Source organism: Nyctereutes procyonoides, unplaced genomic scaffold (assembly GCF_905146905.1).
Source record: "Nyctereutes procyonoides isolate TBG_1078 unplaced genomic scaffold, NYPRO_anot_genome, whole genome shotgun sequence".
NCBI lineage: Eukaryota > Metazoa > Chordata > Mammalia > Carnivora > Canidae > Nyctereutes > Nyctereutes procyonoides.
This window is the reverse complement of record NW_026575025.1, coordinates 8,680,383-8,701,029: the sequence shown is the minus strand read 5'-3', so window position 1 is coordinate 8,701,029 and position 20,647 is coordinate 8,680,383. Positions and strand designations below refer to the sequence as shown.

The following is a 20,647-nucleotide window of genomic DNA, read 5'->3' as shown; positions in this document are numbered from 1 at the left end:
CCAATCTTTTTTTCTCTTTGCTTTTCTATTTTGAGTTTCTTGTGTCATATCTTCAAGCTCAGAGATTCTTTCCTCAGCCATGTCCAGGCTGCTAACGAGCCCATCAAAGGCATCCTTTGTTTGTTACAATATTTTTGATCTCTAGCATTTCATTTTGATTCTTTCTCCAAATTTCCATCTCTCTGCTTACATTATCCATCTGTTATTGCGTATCGTCTGCCTTTTCCATTAAAGCTCTCAGCATGTTAGTCATAGCTTTCTAAAATTCCTTGTCTGATCATTCTGACGTCCTTGTCATGTCTGACCCTGGTTCTGCTGCTTATTTGGTCTCTTTGGACTGTTTTTTGCCTTTTAGTATGCTTTGTAATCTTTTTTTGAAAAGGGGATATGATGCACTGGGTAGAACTGTGGTAAATAGGCCTTTAGAAATGTGATGAATTTCAGGGGAGGGGAAGCCGTGCTGCAGTCCTGTGGTTAGGTCTCTGTTTTGGTAAGCCTGTGGCCCTCAACTGAACTGGATGCTTCTCCACTTTTTCTCCTTAGATGGGACAGGATGGTTAAGGTGTCCTTGAGTTGTATTTCCCTTCCTCCAGAGAGTGTAGGTTCTGATAAAACCCCAGAGGTTAGGCTCTGGTAAAATAATTTCTGCTGAGGGCAGGCCTTGTTAAGAACAGAAAACTGACCTATTTCGGAAGCGTTCTCTTCCCCTCCCCCTGCTGAAAGCAGGAGATTTTTCTTTTATATTCCCTGTTAGGACCTGGTAGAACAATCCTCCTGGATTTTGTAAGTCTATGAGTTGTCCCCACTGAGCCTCCAGCAATTCGTTATAGTTGAGGTTTTCCTACCCTGGCAGTGGTTCCCATGGAAGTTCTTTGTTCACAGGTTCTTCTCTGGTAAGTTGTGACTTTGTATTTGCCTTTCTTTCTCCACAGTTTTAGGACCTCATTTCTCTGATGAATCTTTAAAAAGCTGTTGATTTCTTTAGTTCAACTTTTTACTGTTTGTTGGGACAGAGTGGCAACTTAGAAACTCCTTACATACTGGACGAGAAACTGGAAGTTTTATTCTACCTGTACAGTTCATCAACATCGAGTACATTCACATTGTTGTGTAACTTTCACCACCACCTATCTCCAGCCATGTTTTCATCTTCCCAAACTGAATTTCCATACCCATAAACTAAATTACTCTCCATTCCCTCCTCCCCTAGCAACCAGCATTCTACTTTCTAGCTCTACGAATTTGACCAAGTACTTCAATTAAGTGGAATCAGGTAGGATTTGTCCTTCTGTTGAATAACTTCAAGCATAAAGTCTTCAAGGTTTATCTGTATTGTAGCATGTATCTGAACTTCCTTCCTTTTTAAGGCTGAACTATATTCCGTTATATGTGTATACCACATTTTGTTTATTCATCTGTCACTGGATACTTCCCTCTACCTTGACTATTCTGATTTATGTACTACAAACATGAATGTACAAGTATCACTCTGATACTATGCTTTCAATTCTTTGTGGGTATGTACCCAGAAGTATTTTTCCTTTTTTTTTTTTTTTTTTTTTTTGCAAAACTACCATACTGTTTTGCATAAAAACTGCATCATTTTACATTCCCAGCAACAGTGCACAAGAGTTCAGTTTTTCCTCTTTAGCACATCTTTTTTTTGCAGACTTATCTAGGAGATTTATTTATTTTTAATATTTTATTTATTTATTCATGATAGACATAGAAAGAGAGAGAGAGAGAGACAGGCAGAGACACAGGCAGAGGGAGAAGCAGGCTCCGTGCCGGGAGCCCGATGTGGGACTTGATCCCCGGACCCCAGGACCGCGCCCTGGGCCAAAGGCAGGCGCCAACCGCTGAGCCACCCAGGGATCCCCTCTAGGAGCTTTAAAACACTATTTGTTGTTTAAATCTTACTGGCAGCAAAATCCAGGGAAGTTTTCTTTGTAGGATTTACAAGTTTCTGACGCTATATTTTCTTGGTTTTCTTCTTACCATTCTTGGCCTTCTTTTTAATTTTCTTCCAGGCTAGTTTCACATTTTGTTCTTCAGCCTTTCTTATTTCCACACTTTGCCTTGTGCAATCTCTCCTTTCATGGCTAAGTTTATCAGGTACACGCTAAAGGTTCTTAGATCTGTCCCTAGCCCTGATTTTCTGTTGGGTTCCAGCTACCTGCAGAGCATTCTCATTCATAATCTTTCTGTCCCAAACTCAGTAATGAACCGTGTAATGTAGGTGAACTTGAGTCCTGTTACTGCCAAATCCTAGTTGTTTGAGCTCTGAATTTTGTTTTTTTCTTTTGTACAATAGAAATGATGTATTTATGAGGATTAAATGATAGTTCATGTAACATCCACATTATAGCATACATGAGTTGTAGTAAGTATAACCATAGTTACTATTATCCTTTGTACAAATAATTTTCTTCCCTTTTTGATAAAATTCTTTTTAATTTTCATGAGATTACTCATTAAATAAGACTTGCAAGACAGTAAAAGGTACTGTCATTTCATTTATTTATTTTAAAAATATTTATTAGAGAGCATATGAGTGAGAATGAGTGGGATCGAGGTTGGGGGTGGCAGGCAGAGAGAGAAGCAGACTTCCTTCTGAGTAGGGAGCCTGACAAGAGGCTGATCTCACGACCCCAAAGGCAGATGCTTAACCAACTGAGCCATTCAGGTGCATTGGTAGTCATTTTTATTAATCTTGTATAGCATATTCTTCTTTAAAAAGCTCATACCCATTTATAGTGTATTAGTGATAGGGAAATATCTTTTCTCCCATATTCTCCTACCAGTTTTAATTCTAATTATTTTTTGTTTGCTGATTCATGGGATATAAAAGAATACCTCATGGATTTTTTTTTTATTTCAAAAATTAGCCATGCTAGACATTTTTCACATGTTGGTTTATGTTTTGACTTTTTTTAATTTAATGAAAGTACTCTGTTCAGATCTTTCGACCATTAGGTTTCGATTTTCTCAGTTCTCCACTAGGCATTGTATAGCTGAAAAATTATCCTCTGGTTTCAGTATACTCCTTCACATTTTGGAAAGATTTCCTGTTCCTTTTTTTATGCCATTGTTCTTCTTCTCTGGGCTCTGTTTTATAGTCATCTCACCTCTGTAGTTGAGCTATATGCTTATAACGAATCCCCCCAAACACATTTATATCAAATAAGTTTACTACAGTGTAGTCATGATTGGGTTACTCAATTTCTTAGTGTTAATGCCTTCAGTTATAAATGGAGTTATGAGAAATGAATGTGATTTATTTACCAAAATTTTGGAGTGCCTGTTAAGTGCTGGGTAAATGTTTAAGAACCACTTGGCTCATCATATTAGACTGTCTGCAAATGGTGCAGCTGTTACAGTAGTTCCACGTGTAGTATAAGCTTCACTTTTAACAGTCTTGAAGGTGGCACAATGGTAGGAAGAGCAGGGTATTTCCAAGTCCCTGGCCTAGCCACTTCCTCAGTTTGTGACCTGAGTCACTCACTCATTGTCTTTGCACCTCAGGTTGCCTACTTGTAAAAAATGATATAACTTCTCATGTAAGATTGTTGTGAGGTTCAGATGAGAATGTATATGAATACATTTGGTATAGATTCTACTGTTTTTAAAAAAACTTTTCACCTTTCTTTGCAGGTACATATGGCACTTTTTTTTTTTTTTAAGATTTGTTTTATTCATGAGAGAGAGAGAGAGAGAGAGAGGCAGAGACACAGGCAGAGGGAGAAGCAGGCTCCATGTAGGGAGCCTGATGTCAGAGTCGATCCTGGGTTTCCAGGATCAGGCCCTGGGCTGAAGGTGGGCGCTAAACCGCTGAGCCACCCAGGGATCCCTACATATTGCATCTTATAACAGCTTATTGAAACATAACGCACATATAGACATACAGTTCACATGCTTAAGCATACTGTTGATTTTTTTTTAGTATATTCACGGCATGTGCAGCTATCACTACAGTCACATCTAAAATGTTTTCATTTCCTCAAGAAGAAACCTCATACTCTTTAGCAGTCACACTCCCATTTCTCTCCCATCCCCCAGCCCTGTAACCACTCATCTACTTTCTGACCCCAAGGGTTTGTCTCCTCTGGACATTTCACATAAATGGAACCATAGAAAATACGGTCTTTCATGACTGGCTACTTTGCCTTAGCTGTGTTTTCAAAATTCATGTGTGTTGTAGCATGTACCAGTCCTTTTTTTGCTAAGTATTATTCTGTCATACCTTTTATTTATTCATTAATCAGCTGACGAATATTTGAGTATTTCTACTTTTTGGCTATGATGAATAATGCTTTTGTGGACAATTTTTCTGTGGACACACACTTTACTTTCTCTTGGATATATACCTAGGAACAGAGTTGCTGGGTTATAAGGTCATTCTGTGTTTAAGAAAAAACTTTTGAAAAAATGCCAAAATAATCTCCAGGGTGACTCATTTTAGGTTCTCAGCAGTGTGTGAGAATTTCGGTTTTTCTATATCTGTGTCAATTCTTGTTACTGTGTTTCGTCTTGATTATAGCCACGTTAGTGTGGCTGTTTGGTGGCATTGCATAGTTCTGATTTGCATTTCCCTGATAGGTAATGACATTATTTTTTTAGTGTGCTATTAGCCATTTGCCCATCTTCTTTGGAGATACTTTTTTTTTTTTTTAAGATTTTATTTATTTATTCATGAGAGATACAGAGAGAGGCAGAGAGAGAAACAGGCTCCCCGCAGGAAGCCTGATGCTGGACTCAATCCCAGGACCCAAGGATCACAACCTGAGCCAAAGATAGAGGCTCAACTGCTGAGCCACCCAGGTGCCCCGGAGACATGTCTATTGAAATTATTTGCCAGCTTTTAAATGAGGCTGCTTGGCTTTTTATTATTGAGTTGTGTTTCTCACACTGTAAGTCCTAATTAGATGTACAGTTTACAAATACTTTCTCTCATTCTATAGATTGTCTTTTCACCTTCTTCAACAGTGTCATTTAAGCACAAAAATTTTTACTTCTTTGAAGCCCAATTTATCTATTTTTTGTTTCTTACATTTTTGGTATCATCTAAAAAGGCTTTACCTAATGTCACAAAGATTTACTCCTGTTTTTTTTTTTTTTTTAAGAGTTTTGTTTACATCATTTTAAAGACTATTTTTTACGGAATTTTAAGGTCACAGCAAAATTGAGGGAGGTCAGGGATTTCCCGTATATCTACCGCCCCTCCTGTTATCAGCATCCCAGAATGTACATGTGTTGCAGTTTATGAAGCTACATTGACACATCACTATGCTCAAAAGTCCATAATTTACAGTATGAGATCTTGGTGTTGCACATTCTGTGTGTTTGGATAAATGTATAATGACATGTATCCATCATTCTGGTATCATACAGAGTATTTTCACTGCCCTAAAAATCCTCTGTCCTTTGCTTATTTACCCCCATCCTGCAACCACTGATCTCTTAAGCGTCCTATGGTTTTGCCTTTTCCAAACTGTCCTATGGTTGGAATCACAGTCTGTAATCTTTTCAGATGGGCTTCTCTAAGTAATATATATTTAAGGTTCCTCCATGACTTTTCATGGCTTGCTACTTCATTCTTTTTAGTACCCAATAATATTCTGTTGTCTGGATGGACCACAGTTTATTTATCCACTCACCTACTGAAGGACATCTTGGTTGCTTCCAGGTTTTGGCAATTATGGATAAATTTGTTCTGAACATTTGTGTGCATGTTTTTGTGTAAATCACAAGTTTTCATCTTCTTTGTTTAAATACTAAGAAACACAATTGCTAGATGGTATGGTATTTTTAGTTTTGTAAGAAACTGCCAGTCTGTTTTCCAAAGTGGTTGCATCATCTTGCTTTCCCATCAGCACTGAGTGAGAGTTCCCCGGACTCCATAGTGTTGTCACCATTTGGTATCCTTTTTTTTTTTTAATTTATTTTTTTATTTATGATAGTCACACAGAGAGAGGGGGCGGGCAGAGACATAGGCAGAGAGAGAAGCAGGCTCCATGCACCGGGAGCCCGACGTGGGATTTGATCCCGGGTCTCCAGGATCACGCCCTGGGCCAAAGGCAGGTGCTAAACCGCTGCGCCACCCAGGGATCCCTGGTATCCTTTTTGGATTTTGGCCATTCTAATAGGTATGTGGTGGTGTCTCACTGTTTTTTTAATTTGCATTTCCTTCATGACATAATATGGAGCATGTTTTCAGATGATCATATCATTTTTAATGACTATATTTCATTGGATGGATAAAAGAATCTTGGTGCAGATAAAATCATTGTTATTTATTGTTGGATATTTAGGTGCCATGTATTTGTGAGTGACCTGGATTATTTGTCCTCTGGTAGTCCCTACAGTGTCCTGTGTCCTCTATATTTACACATTTTTCTCTTTTTTGTTTTAAACTTTCTGGACATTGTTATATATAAAACTTTTTGCTTAGTATAAACACCTTAGAATACAGTCATAGAAGCTGAATAATTGGGTCAAAGAATGTGAAGAATTCAATACTTTTTGATATCTAGGACCAGAACAGTTATGCAAGTTTATACTTTTGCCACCAGTTCCACCCAGTTTTTTTTTTTTTTAAGATTTTATTACTTTATTCATGAGACACACAGAGAAAGAGAGAGGCAGAGACACAGGCAGAGGGAGAAGCAGGCTTCACACAGGGAGCCCGACACAGGACTTGATCCCGGGTCCCCAGGATCACGCCCTGGGCTGCCTCCACCCAGTTTTATATTAAGAAATTTTAAAATCTTTAAAAAATTTTTACTTCTTTGAAAAAATTTTTTTTTTACTTCTTTGAGAGAGAGAGCAAGAGCGAGCATGAGCAGGGAGGAGGGGCAGAGGGAGAGAAAGAAGCAGACTCCCTCCTGAGCAAGGAGCCTGACAGCACAGGGCTCAGTCCCAGGACTCCAACATCATGACCTGAGCCAAAGACCGACACTTAACTGACTGAGCCACCAGGTGCCCCTAAACATCTTTATTAGGGGAAAATTTTAACATGCACAAATATATAACAATAGTATAGTGATCCTTCATTTGGGGAGCTCCAAACAGCTGTATACCGGAGGACATTGCTGTTATTTCCTCCCCCGTTCCTCATTTCTCTCCTGAATTGTTATAGTTTAAAACTCTATTGAAATAGTTATAATAGAAATATAGAAAAGTACATATTGTAATAAATTTTCACACTGAAACACACATGGGTAATTGACATCCCAGATGCCCCTTTTGTCTGCTTCCTTCCAGTACCCTCCCTGTCACAGGTACCCAGTATCCTGACATTTACCTGAACTGATTAGTTTGCCCAATTTTGTTCTTAAGTAATTGAACTCCTACAGTATGTTAGGTTGTGTCTGAGTTCTTTCTCTTGTCATTGTGTATAGGATTATCCGTTATTACATGGAGTTGACTATTCTTGTTGCTGTATGAAATTTCATTGTATGAGATTACTTTCTTGTTGGTGGACATCTAGAGAGTTGGCAGCTTTGCTGTAACAAATAGTGCTACTCTGAACATCTCAAGTGTGTTTTTTGGTTGATATACATATGTATTTCTGTTGCGAATGTATCTAGGAGTAAAACTGCTAGGTCCTTAAGGTATATGTACATTTTTTTTTGGAAAACTGTGGCTGCAGCTCCTGAAGTGGTTGTACTGAATGAAATTACACTTCCATCAGCAGTGTGTCAGATTTTCACTTACTCCATATCCTCTCCTGCAGCTCATATTTTCCATCATTTTCATTGTAGCCACACTTCTAGCTGTGTAGTGACAACTTAAGATAGTTTTAATTTGCGCTAGTGAAGTCAAGCAGCTTTTCATGTTTTTTTATTGGTCATTTGGATACCCCTTTTTATGAAGAGTATATTTTAAAGTCTTTTTTTACCGCGTTGTTTTTCCTATCCTGCTGATTGTCTTTTGTTGCATAACAAATTATCCTTAAACTTTTAGTAGCTCATAACAAAAACCCTTTTCCGTCTCTGCTTCTGTGGGATAGGAACTGGTGTCTACCCCCTGAAGGCTTGACTGCAGTTGGAGGATCCTTCCCAGCATGGCTCATTCACACACATGGAGGTTAGTCCTGGATGTTGGTGGCTGGCCACAGTTCCTTTTCATGTGGGCCTTTGTTGGAGATCCTCCGTGTCCTGTCCTTAGGACATGTTTTCAAACATGACACTTGGTAGGATTTCTTTTATTTTGGATATGAGTTTTTCAGATCTAAGTGTGGTGAATGTCTCTCTCCATCTGCTCTGTGGGTTTCCATTGTGTCACTTGAGGAAGAGAAGTCATTATGAATGCAATTTAGTTTATTACTTTTCCTTTTATGGTTAGTTCTTTCCATATTACTTTGAAGGAAATCCCAAAATAATTATTTTGTTTCTTCTGTAAATATGTCAGAGTGTATATGTATGTGTGTGTTGCCTTTCAAAGATATTTTTGTTTAAACATAACCACAAAGCTCTCATTTCTAAAAACAAAACAAAACCCCATCCAATACCCAGTCAGAGTGAAATTTCCATTGTGTCAAATATTACAATTTTTTTGATACAGTTTTCTAATTTTGGCAAATCAGGATCCAAATAAGGTCTACCAGTTTAAAAAAAAAAAAAGGATTCCTCATTCATCACTCTTTTCCCCTCTTGTCCTCTATTTTTGGAAGACCTAGATTGTTTTGTGGTGTCCCCACAGTGTTCTATGTCCTGTTAGCAGGTAGCTGTAAGTTTCTTTGCCTGAGGGGTAAACTTTGTTGTCCTCTCACTAGTGTTGCTTCTTTGGTTGTGATCTGTCTCTGAAGGTTGAATGAGGACCCAAATTGAAATTTCTAAAGGGCTTTCAACCTAAATTACATAGAAATTCACTCAGGTCATAGTCGTTCTATACTTAAAATGTAATGATCGTTTCGGAGTGTGTTCTCCATCACTTTCTGTGTTTGTGAGGCCATCTGAGAGTGCTTTTTCAGTATTTTTTTGTAGAATGACAACATAATGGCTGTACGCCTTGTCATCTTGAGCATATACATGCCCTCTGGTGGTTTAATAATGTTTCAGGGCATTACAAAATGAGGTCCAGCTCTCATACCTTAGACTTTCCGTGTTTATTCTCTACTTGGTTTTTTCTCTTTGTCCTGTCCACTCACTTTCCTTCTCTTGTGGCTGATTTTTTGAGTTGTAATGACCAATGTTTTAAGAATTGATGAGTCAGAATCTTATTTTTAGGTGAGCTTGAATTTCCAGTCTTCCCCAGGCTTGGTCTCTTAACACATATCTTGGCCATGAGAAATTAGAAAGATAAATAACAACATTAGAATGAACATTAAAGAAATAGATTAATTTTTAAGATGCATGTATGTCTAAAGTTTAAACATAGAAAATTTTCTTAATACCAGATGTATTGTAAAAATGTCATCCAGCTTCAAGTAAGAGTTATATTTTTAGTGTTTTGTTTTTAAGTGAGCACACATTAATGATACTGATTTTTGGCCATAATTCATTCACCAAATATCTCCTGGTGCCTGCCCCATGCCAGACCTGGCACTTCCAGGCTTTAGTCATACGTGGTTAAAAAGATGGCTAAAGGGGCACCTGGGTGGCTCAGTTAAGCGTCTGACTCTTGATCTTAGCTCAGTTCTTGATCTCAGCATCATGAGCTCTCAAATCCCACGTTGGGTTCCACACTGGGGGTGAAGCCTACTTAAAAAAGATGGCTTTGGTGCTGGTGCTTTCAGTGAAATGCTCAGGACAGTGTCTCAATAAGGGATATAATCAGGCTACATGGGATCCCTGGGTGGCGCAGCGGTTTGGCGCCTGCCTTTGGCCCAGGGCGCAATCCTGGAGACCCGGGATCGAATCCCACATCGGGCTCCCGGTGCACGGAGCCTGCTTCTCCCTCTGCCTGTGTCTCTGCCTCTCTCTCTCTCTCTCTCTCTCTCTCTCTCTCTCTCTGTGACTATCATAAATAAATAAAGAAAAAAATTAAAAAAAAATAATCAGGCTACATATATAATCTTAATTTTTTTCAACATGTAGTCAATATAAAATTATATTTAAAAAATATTTATTTATTAGGTCGAGTGTGAGTGGGGTGGGGGTGGGATCAAAGAGGCAGAGGGGGAGAATCCTTAAGCAGACTCCTGCTGAGTGCAGAGCCTGATGCCAGACTCCTTTCCTCTACTCTGAGATCATGACCTGACCTGAAATCAAGAGTCAGATGCTCAACTGACTGAGCCACCCAGGCCCCCCATAAAAAATATTATTGAGATATTTTCACTTCTATTTTTGTACTAAGCCTTTGTTTTTTTGTTTTTGTTTTTTTTTTAGATTTTATTTATTTATTCATAGAGACACACAGAGAGAGAGAGAGAGATAGGCAGAGACACAGGCAAAGGGAGAAGCAGGCACCACACAGGGAGCCTGATGTGGGACTTGATCCTGGGTCTCCAGGATCACACCCCAGGCTGCAGGCAGCGCTAAACCACTGTGCCACGGTGGCTGCCCATGTACTAAGCCTTTGAAATCAAGTGTGTATTTTGTGATTACAGCACATCTCAGTTCAAATTGTCTACATTTCAAGTACTCAGAAGCCTTGTGTGGTTACTATAGTGGACCACATAGATCAGAATTATTATTACCATTGCTCACATGGAGTAGAAGAGGAAACTGACTAGGAACCCAAATAAACAGTGGCTTAGAGGGGCCAGAGAAGACATAGGGAAATCAAGTAGGAAGCTGTTTCTGCTTTCTAGGTGGTGGCAGAAAATGGAGGAGGGGAGACACTCAGAAGATGGAATTGGATTGGGAGGGAAAAGAAGAGCTAGGGCAGTTTCTAGGCTGTCTTTCACAACTGGGATGTGCCTTTTTTTTTTTTAAGATTTTATTTATTCATGAGAGAGACAGAGAGGCAGAGACACAGGCAGAGGGAGTAGAAGCAAACTCCACGCAAGGAGCCCGATGTGGGACCTGATCCCGGGAATCCGGAATCAGACCCTGATCCAAAGGCAGACGCTCAATCGCTGAGCCACCCAGGCGTCCCGGATGTGCCTTTTCTGAGACAGGGAAGACTTGAGGAGGAAAAGATTTGATTGGGGAGGTCAGTGTTGGTGTATGATAGACGAAAAAAGGCTTTGTTTTGAAGATACTCAATTTAATGTGGTTGTGACACATCCAAGGGGAAATGTCTGCTAGCAGTTGGGTACCTGTGTACGAAGTGCAAAGATGGGTATTTGGTTTTATAAATTTGCGTCTTAACTGTGTTTATAGAGGTATTTTTAAAACCTACCATTTATTCAACAGAAGTGGTTTTTTGTTTTTGTTTTTTGTTTTTTTAAGTCTCCTGGGTTTTGTTTTAGTTGCTGGGGCAACTGCATGAATGGAACAAGTGTGAATTGACATCCCAACCAGTGTGGTCACTGGTCTGGAGAGTGTAATAGGTGATGTCCACAGTCTGAACCCTGCATCAGCTTCTACCTTAGTAGGGGTGTAGTAGGGGAAGAAAGGAGAAGAGGGAACCTCCAATGTAGGAGACTAAAGAAGCCAAGTAAGGAGAATGTTTAGTAAGGAGGGTCTGTCTATTGGTCAGCTGTGTTGAAAGCTTCTGAATGTTGAGGGTAAGATGAGGACAGAAAGAGTTTCATTTGGATTTGGCCCTATCTGGAGGTCACTGGTGACTTGAAAGAGCAGTTTCAGTTGAGTGGTACAGATAGACACCAGATTGGAATGAGTTGAAGAGGGAATAATATTAGACAAAGGGCTCATTTTCTTACTTTGAAATAACCACTACAAATCATTGAGATGACCAGCCCAATAGAAAAATGGACAAAGGTTATAAACAGACAGCTGGCAAAAAAGTGAAGTGTAAATGGCTCTCAAACATATAAACAGTGCTCAAAAGAGAAAACCACCAAAGACAAGGGTGTTGGGGAACAACAGTCCTGTGTTGCTGGGGGGAGTCTAGATAGGTATGACCTCCATGGAGAGCCATTTGCCAAAATGTTCTCATTAGAAATGCACACTTGATCTGGCAATTCCACTCCTGGGAACTCTGGCATTTGTTTGTAATAGTAAAAATTGAAAACTGATCATCAGTGGTGACCTAGTGAAATCAGCTGTAATGCAAAAAAAGTCTATATCAGGTAAAACATTTATTCTGTAGGAAAATAGAATTTGTTTTTGTTTTTTCCTACCATGCTGTAAATCAAACCCTTTGAAAGTGGTTATTTTCCCTTTTTAAAGATTGAGAAAAATGTTATGTCTGGTATGGGTTATAGAAGATATTTGTAAATGTGCCTTTGAAGAGCTATGTTAAGTTTTTCATTCTGCCGTGATCTTCTGCCTGTTTAACACATTTCACATAAGTTATTGATCTAAGTTTTGTTGTCTGGATACCTGTTGGGATTCTTTTCCAAGGACCCTGTCCTGTTTTATATATATATGTGCCTAGAGGAGAGGTGAGTGCGGTGTATCTTAAAAGCTTCGCAGATGAATTCACACTCCAGTTTATCTTACAGCACCTGAAAATAATCACAGCTCCTATCAAAAGGGCATCAAATTGTACTTGGTGTGGGTCATTGACAAAGCAAGCATATGATAATGTTTGAGAACCCTAAATGTAGCAATGGGGATTATACTAGTCTGGTGTAGGGGGAAGACTTTCTTGGTCAACTTTTATGGGGGAAGAGGACAGTACAAACCTTTCTGAGCTCTGTGTTCTGACTTTTCTGCCGTTTGGCTTTCTTTGGAGATAATGTGTTCACATGCGGACTTAAAGCAAAATGAAAAATCAGGCACACCCGAACAGACCAAATCAGTTTCCTAGCAGAATACATTGATACTGTACCAGGACTCTATACTTTAAGATCTTGTTTAAATTTACTTAATTTCTTAAGAGTTTGAGACTGTAGTTATTGATTCCTTTTTCTTCATTTCTTTGAATATTCTGGTTTCACTTTTATATTTCATTTTATATTTCAGAAGTTTAGGATTTGAAGCATGTTAAGTGATAATTTAGTCTAATCTTTTCATTTTTACAGATAAGAGAATAAAGATAATGAATTACTTGCCCAGAGGTTGACTGTGTTCTCTTGTGTTCTTTTTAAGTCTTCCCCATGAGGTTTGGTGATGTGCAGGACACTATGGTACCTTGGTATCTGTAGAAGTAACCTGCCGTCATTTTGAGAGAGGTGTCATTTTAATTACATTGCTGCAGTTCTAATGAAGATAATTTATATGCTGCACTAAATTATTTACAATCACAGAGACAATCTAGCTGAACCTTTTTTTACATTTTTTTTGTTGAGAAAGTTGCCTAGACATGTGAACTTACTCATCCAAGATTGTAGACCGTTTATTTTGTGCTTAGTTTTTAAGGTGAGTCAGAATTAGAGCAGTGATGTCCGGCAGAACTTTGTGTAATGATATTCTTTATCTGTCCTCAGTGTTGCTATTTAAATTAAAATTGAAAATTTAGTTTCTTAGTCTTACCAGCCACATTCCAGGTACTTAATAGCGATGTGTGGCTGGTAGCTATTGTATTGGACAGCACAGTCTGGGGCTCCCTCCCTCCCTCCCTCCCTCCCTCCCTCCCTCCCTCCCGTTCGTCAGTCCTCCACACCAAGCTTGGAGCCCAATACAGGGCTTGAACTCACAAGCCTGGTGAGATCAAGACCTGAGCTGAGATCAAGAGTCAGATGCTTAACTGACTGAGCCACCTCAGCACCCAGCACTTACCTTTTTAAAAACAATTATTTTGAGGGCTGCTTAAGTGTTAGTGGAAGAAACCAAGGCTTATGAATAAGATTGGAATTGCCAACTAGAAATTAGGCTTTTGTTCAAAGCTAGGAGGAGAAATGTGCTCTTGGAGCTTTTGACAGAGCTACAACTGGTTGTGGCATGGGCCTTTTCTTGGTTCATATTAAGTCCATTCTTTAGGAGAGTAATCAAGAACCTTTATAAAGATCTTTTTATTATTTTTGTGTGTGTGTGTCTTTTACCCTGTTTTGCCAGTGAAAATCTCATTCTTGGGTTGAGTTTTCAGTGGACAAATTCTTTCACTTTCATGGTGCTTAGCACATTTTTTAGTCTGTGTACTTTTACTTATTAATCACTTGGTTACTAAGATACCCTACAAAAAGTTTTGATGCCTTTCTTGCAGTTGTACTCTGGATTATGGAAATTTCAGCTTTTACATCAAATTAAACTTGTCATGGCTGAGCCAGTTAAGTATAGCTGGCAGTTGGGATTGTGTACTCTTCTGTACCATTGCTGTATGTTTCTGCACACTGTTGTTGTAATAGGCAGAGTTGGTTCTCTGGGCTTTACTTTGTATGCTAATTTACTGATTTATGACTTGGCTTCGTTTTAATAGCAACTTAGATTGGGTTGGCTTCATGCATGACTGCAGTGATTTGGTTGTCCATTAGGGCGCATAGCCAGACGATGATGTAATCCAATCAGGTGCCAAAGTTTTTACCTAAAGTACTTTACGCATATGATTTTGCTTTTAAAAGGTGGTAGTATGGATTTTTACCTTGGATGCTTTATACTTTAATAAAGTCTTTTTTTTTTCCGCATTCTTGGTATGGTGATTTTTGATTACTGATTTACAAATCTTGGTGTTCTTGCCATGGCTTGTATTAAAATGATTGGTGTTTCTAAAATTAGCTGAGTTATATGTGTGGATATATATCGATATATAAATAGATTTAAATATTTACATGCAAATATGTGTTTAAATTTTTGTTGAAAGATGCCTCTGAAGCCATCTGAATTATTTATTTAGGTTTTTTCTTCCAATTATGAATTGTTTATATGCTCATTTTTTTTTAATTTTTATTTATTTATGATAGTCACACACACAGAGAGAGAGAGAGAGAGAGAGAGAGAGAGAGAGGCAGAGACATAGGCAGAGGGAGAAGCAGGCTCCATGCACCGGGAGTCCGACGTGGGATTTGATCCCGGGTCTCCAGGATCGCGCCCTGGGCCAAAGGCAGGCGCCAAACCGCTGTGCCACCCAGGGATCCCTATATGCTCATTTTTGATGACTTTTGTATTCTTTTTTTTTTTTTTTTTGACTTTTGTATTCAAATTTTTGTAGACTTTTAAAATTTTTTACTCATAGTCTGGGCATTGAGGCTAAAATGGTGAACGAGACCATCAAAGAGATGGATTATTTTCCCATCTCATTATATTCTATCTTTTAGGACTTGGGCAGTTTGGAGAGCATGTGTGAGAACACTTGCAGAAATGGGATCAATATCCATGTTAAAATGCTACTCTGATTGAGCTGGCCTACCTGAGGGCTGCCTGGTGTTAGTAAAAGTAGAGTTACTTGCTTTTATGTGTTCGGACTTTGGGCTGTATCACTTGTCTGTAATTGAGAAGGTGTTTATTGTTTGTGCTTGATGTATGATACAAGGAGAAATTACTTTCTTGCATGTTCTGTAATAGCTATGGCTTCCTTGTGTGAATTTGCATCAGTGAGGAATATCTTGGAATTTACATGATAGCACGGAGAGATTTTCATTGCCTTTTTTCCTAAGATATATTAAAGAAATAACCTAGTTCCCATAAGGTTTATATGGAGTAAGCCCTTTCTTATTATCCTTAGCTATAAAATAGGAATTAATACCTAAGAGGATTGAAAGCTCTTGTATAATGCTGGCACAAAGGATTTGTAAGGGTAGATGTTCATTCTTGCTATTCTCAAATTCTGTGACTAAGCAAGTACATATTTAGATACTGTTGAGTTGAGAATCTGTTTTTTCACCATTTTAGGCTAAACCAGTCCTCATTTCTGACTGGTTATTTTTATAGTTATATTGTTCTTGCATTCTCCTTATTGGCCTTGGTCAGAGTATTTAAAAATTGAGATGCTTTGTGATAGGATTGGGTTGTATGGCTGTTGAAGAAAATGTGGCTCCTTTAAGGAATGGTTGGCAAAAATAAATATAAAAGTGTATTATCTCTTTTTTAAATCTTGATTTCCTTTTCTGAAGGGGCCCCTCCAGATCCATTTCCTCTGAGAGAATAATCTAATGATACCAACTGCTATAGGCTGAATGTTTGTGACCCCCCCTCCAGATTCATATGTTGAAACCTAATCTTCACACTTCATCAGTGTGATGGTATTGGGACGGGGGACCTTTGGTAGGTGATTAGACCATGAAGGTGGAGCCTTTGTGAATGAGATCTAAAAGAGACCCTAGAGATTTGCTGGCCCTTCCTGACATGGGAGTACACAGCAAAAAGACAGCTGTCTATGAACCAGGAAGCAAGCCCTCACTAGATACTGAATCTGCACATGGTGTGATCTTGGACTTTTCCAGTCTCTAGAACTGTGGGAAATAAATTTCTCTTGTTTATAAGCCACCCAGTATGGTATTCTGTTACAGTGTCCTAAATAGACTAGGACATCCACTATTACAGCTCACATTATATTGTTTACTAGCAAAGCCCTACTTTTCCTCCTTTAGCTCCACACATTGTACTGTTGCTCCCAATCCTTCAGTACTCTGCTCTCTGGCCAAGGCCCTTTTCTTATTATGTAAAACTCGGGTTTCCTGCAAGTTAAATACCTGGGGAGAGTTCCCCCCTTTTGAGAGGGAAGCAGCTTTCATCATCCTCATGGATTCCACCATCATCTGTATATTTTAACTTTCAAAGCAAACCTCTCTCTTTGGCTTACGTAGCTTTTTTTCCAGTGGTCTTGTGTCCTAACTTGTCTGTATACTGTCAGTTAAATTCTTCCCAGGCTGGGATCAGGAACTCTTTGTCTTCAGGCCCTAAACTGTGCGTGTCTAACTTCTCCCTCACCATCAGCAGCCTGTCGGTCCCCAGGGTCTTTAAGCAAAGTTTTTCCCCCATTTTACTTCTCTCTCCATTTATTCTTTCACTGGTCCTGCTTAGGTCTTCCTATAATTTAATTGACTAATGTCTGTAGCCACTGGCACCATATTTAAAGCCTAGATTACTTCATTTTTATATTAGATTCATAAGTTATTGAAGCAGGAAGAAAAATGTTTAGAGTTAAGTAGTCCAACTCTTTATTTCATAGATGGAGGAATGGATGGATAGTCAGGATGGATAGAAGGCTCATGTCTAGAGCTAGGGAGTTGCTCATGTTATAGCTGTCTAGTCTCAACATTGAATACCTTTTTCCAGTTTAGCATTCTTCTTAAAAATTTATTAAGGACTTTTATTTATTTATTTTTTGGTCAAAGCATTACACATCCACAGTTAAAAGTGAGCTAGTTCTAGGAGGTTGGATGAGATTAACAGCCTTCCTTAGCCTCCCCACCCTCTTTTTTGCTTTTCCTGAAGGCCACTAATTTTTTGAACTTTTTTTTTAAGATTTTTTTCTATTTTGAGAGGGACTGTGAGCGCACGCGTGAGAGCACTTGAGCAGGCACTAATGGGGGGGGGGGAAGCAGACTCCTCTCTGAGCAGGGAGCCTAATGGCTCCATCCCAGGACCCTAAGATCATGACCCACCCAAGCCAAAGGCAGACGCTCAACCAACTGAGCCACGCAGTTGTCCTGAACACCTTTAGCCAATTAAAAAAGTGTGTGTATATATATACATATTATATATTTACCTCCTGTGTCTGAAGAGCATATTTGAAAACTTCATACTTGGATGATTGTACGCTGAATTATTTTTAGTTTCAAGCATATCCGTTGATTTCCTGTTATGAAAAGATACAGAAGGTAAGGATTAGCTCTCTCTTCTCACCTCCCACATTCTGTCTTCCCCATCCTTCCAAAATAATTCTATTGCAATTGTGGTTAAATCAATATTTAGTTTTATCATTATGACCCTGTGTGCTATTTATATGTTACGTAGTGAATTACGAATACTTTTCCTGAACAACTTTTGGTTTTCCTTGAAAGTGTATCACTTTTCACAAAACTTTTGTTTGTTTGTTTGTTTGTTTTGAGTAATCTCTACACCCAGTGTGGGGCTTGAACTCTGACCCTGAGATTGAGGCGCGTGCTTCAGTGACTAAGCTAGCCAGGTGCCCCATCACTTTAAAAAAAAGAAAAATTCAGTCACTATTTTAGCCTCAGACTTTTTGTCAGTTCCATGCTCAGGTATTCCATCAGCTTTCACTTTTGGAAAGAACTCTTCCCCAGCTCCAGGCTGCCTTGCTAGCCTTCCCAGTTGTCTCCTGGGATCCCGGGGATTTTTCCTCTCTTGTTCCCGTTTTCTTTGCTGTCTTCAGAGCTCTCCCTCTGTGTTAGTGGAGCATAATCTCTCTCCTCAGTGTCTTCTCTGAATAACTTGTGTGGGAGGTAAATCTTTTGACTTTGTGTTTCTTTCTGTGTAGTCTTGATTGATGGTTGGAAATCATTTTCCTTCTGTATTTGTTATTTGTTCTGTGTGCCCTTTTAAATAGTATTCTTTTGTTTATGGATGTATTATCTTTCTGAGGACATCAATTATTATTTTATATATTCTCTTTGTTTTTTATTTTTCCTCCAGCTTGTATTTTTCTGTTTTGCCCTTGACTTTTCATGATAGTGGCTTTCCTAAGATACATGATAATCTTTGTTTTCCTTCATATCTAAAAGTCAGGGATACACAGTACAGAGAGTTGAATTATATGAAATTGCTCTTTCCCAGCTTTCCTATCTGTGAACATCTTTACCTCTCAGATCTTCATTTTTTTTTTTAAGATTTTATTTATTTATTCAGAGAGAGAGAGAGAGGCAGAGACACAGGCAGAGGCTGTGCAGCAGGCTCCATGCAGAGAGCCTGAGGGTGGGACTCGATCCAGGGTCTCCAGGATCACGCCCTGGGCTGCAGGCAGCGCTAAACTGCTGCGCCACCGGGGCTGTCCTCAGATCTTCATTTTTATGTTATATTCTCCACTAAAAGAACCAGGGCTTCCTGGAGAAATGAATGATTTCAGAGTTGGGGCAAAGAATGTTCAAGATGAATCTGGAACATGTCATGTTGTTATGCCAGGAAATAAGGAAGTGCTCAAAGAGTGTGAAAAGCACACAGGAGTCTGCTTGAATCAGGACTCTTAATTGGCCGAATGTGGGACAATTTGAGCATCAGAGTGGATGTTGGCATTAATAAATAAAATAAGAATCTGTGAGTCTATATTGTTAAGGAGTTAGAGGATGAGTGAGAAGAGGGGGACATACCTTACTAAAGTTAAAATATCATCTGATGGAAGAACAGTAGATTTACAAAAAAAATCACTTTTTAGCCATCAGAGAACAGTTGATCAGACAAAAATTGCCAATAGGTAGTAAAACTACTGAGTTAATGTTTTAAGAACATAAGCTCAAAATATCTTTCCACAGGGACACCTGGGTGACTCAGTGGTTGAGCGTCTGCCTTTGGCTCAGGGTGTGATCCCGGATTCTCAGGATCAAGTCCCACATCAGGCTCATTGCATGGAGCCTGCTTCTCCTCCCTCTGCCTGTGTCTCTGCCTCTCTTTCAGTGTCTCTCATGAATAAATAAATAAAATCTAAAAAAAAAAAAATCTTTCCACAGATTACTTATTTATTACTCACAGAAAAATGGTTATTTTACAGAGGAGAAGTATGGCACATATCATCTTAACCAGGTGATCTAAATGCTCGCCAATAGTGGGACAAATTGACACCCTCTTTATGTGATCCTTCAGGAACAACAAAACTTCATTTATTGATGCCAGAAATGCATACCCTGTATTCCTCAAAAATGTCAGTGAAATGAAAGACAAAGAAATAATGCAGGACTGTTTTAGACAGAAGGAAATGAAGGAGTTAGGACATAGGATCCTGGATGGAGGTGATGGAGGATTACCACGAAGGCCATTGTAGAACATTTGGGAAAATTGGAATATGAACTATTTAATCCATAGTCAGTATGTACTATGTTAAATTCCTAACTTTGACATACATACTGTGGTTGTGTGAATTAGTGTCCTTGTTCTTAGGAAATACACAGTGAACTGTTTGGTGGAAAGGTTAGTGATCTGCAGTAACTATCAAGGGGTTGGGATGTTCGTGGAGAGGAGGTGCTCAAGCAAAAGTGACACAATGATTAGTTGTGAGTCCAGGGGAAGGCTTAGTGGGAGTTTCCTCTACTATTCTTTTTTTTTTTTTAAGATTTTATTTATTTATTAGAGACAGAGAAAGAGAGAGGCAGAGACACAGGCAGAGGGAGAAGCAGGCTCCATGCAGGGAGCCCGATGTGGGATTCGATCCCGGGTCTCCAGGATCACACCCCAGGCTGCAGGTGGCGCTAAACTGCTAAGCTGCCCATTCCTCTACTGTTCTTGTAACTGTTCTGCAAATTTGCAATGAAAAGCTTTTTAAAAAAAATACTAGTTTTTAAGAATGGTAGATTGGAGGCTCCCATCATGGGAGGGGCTCATTGGCTATGAACTTTCCAGCAGTGACCAGTAGTGCTTCTTTGGTTGGGAAATTCCCAGTGTCAATATTTTCAAGTTCTTTTTTCTCAAGGTCAGTTAGTTCACTCTGAAGACATTCCTGTCTTCAGCCTAGCTGGGAATCTGAAGAACCCAGTAGGAAAACGTGGCTGGAGTTGGGTTGGGCCGTGGGGTATGCCTGTGTCTCAGCATTTATTCTGTAGTTCCCGCAGTACCTCTGTTATCAGGGTGGCGAACTATAACAAGCT

At 39.1% G+C, this 20,647-nt stretch overlaps 1 protein-coding gene across 14 annotated transcripts in view; it reads left to right on the top strand.

The window, feature by feature from the left end:
- Positions 1 to 20,647, top strand: part of PPP6R3 (protein phosphatase 6 regulatory subunit 3) — a 150,619-nt gene that overhangs the window by 23,087 nt on the left and 106,885 nt on the right. Inside the window, exon 1 of one of the 14 annotated variants that reach the window (XM_055314399.1) lies at positions 8,012 to 8,088. The exons of the other annotated variants lie outside the window; for them this stretch is intronic. The gene's annotated coding sequence lies outside the window, so the exon portion shown is untranslated. Of the gene's footprint in view, positions 1 to 8,011; positions 8,089 to 20,647 lie in introns of those variants that run through there. 14 annotated transcript variants of the gene reach the window in all.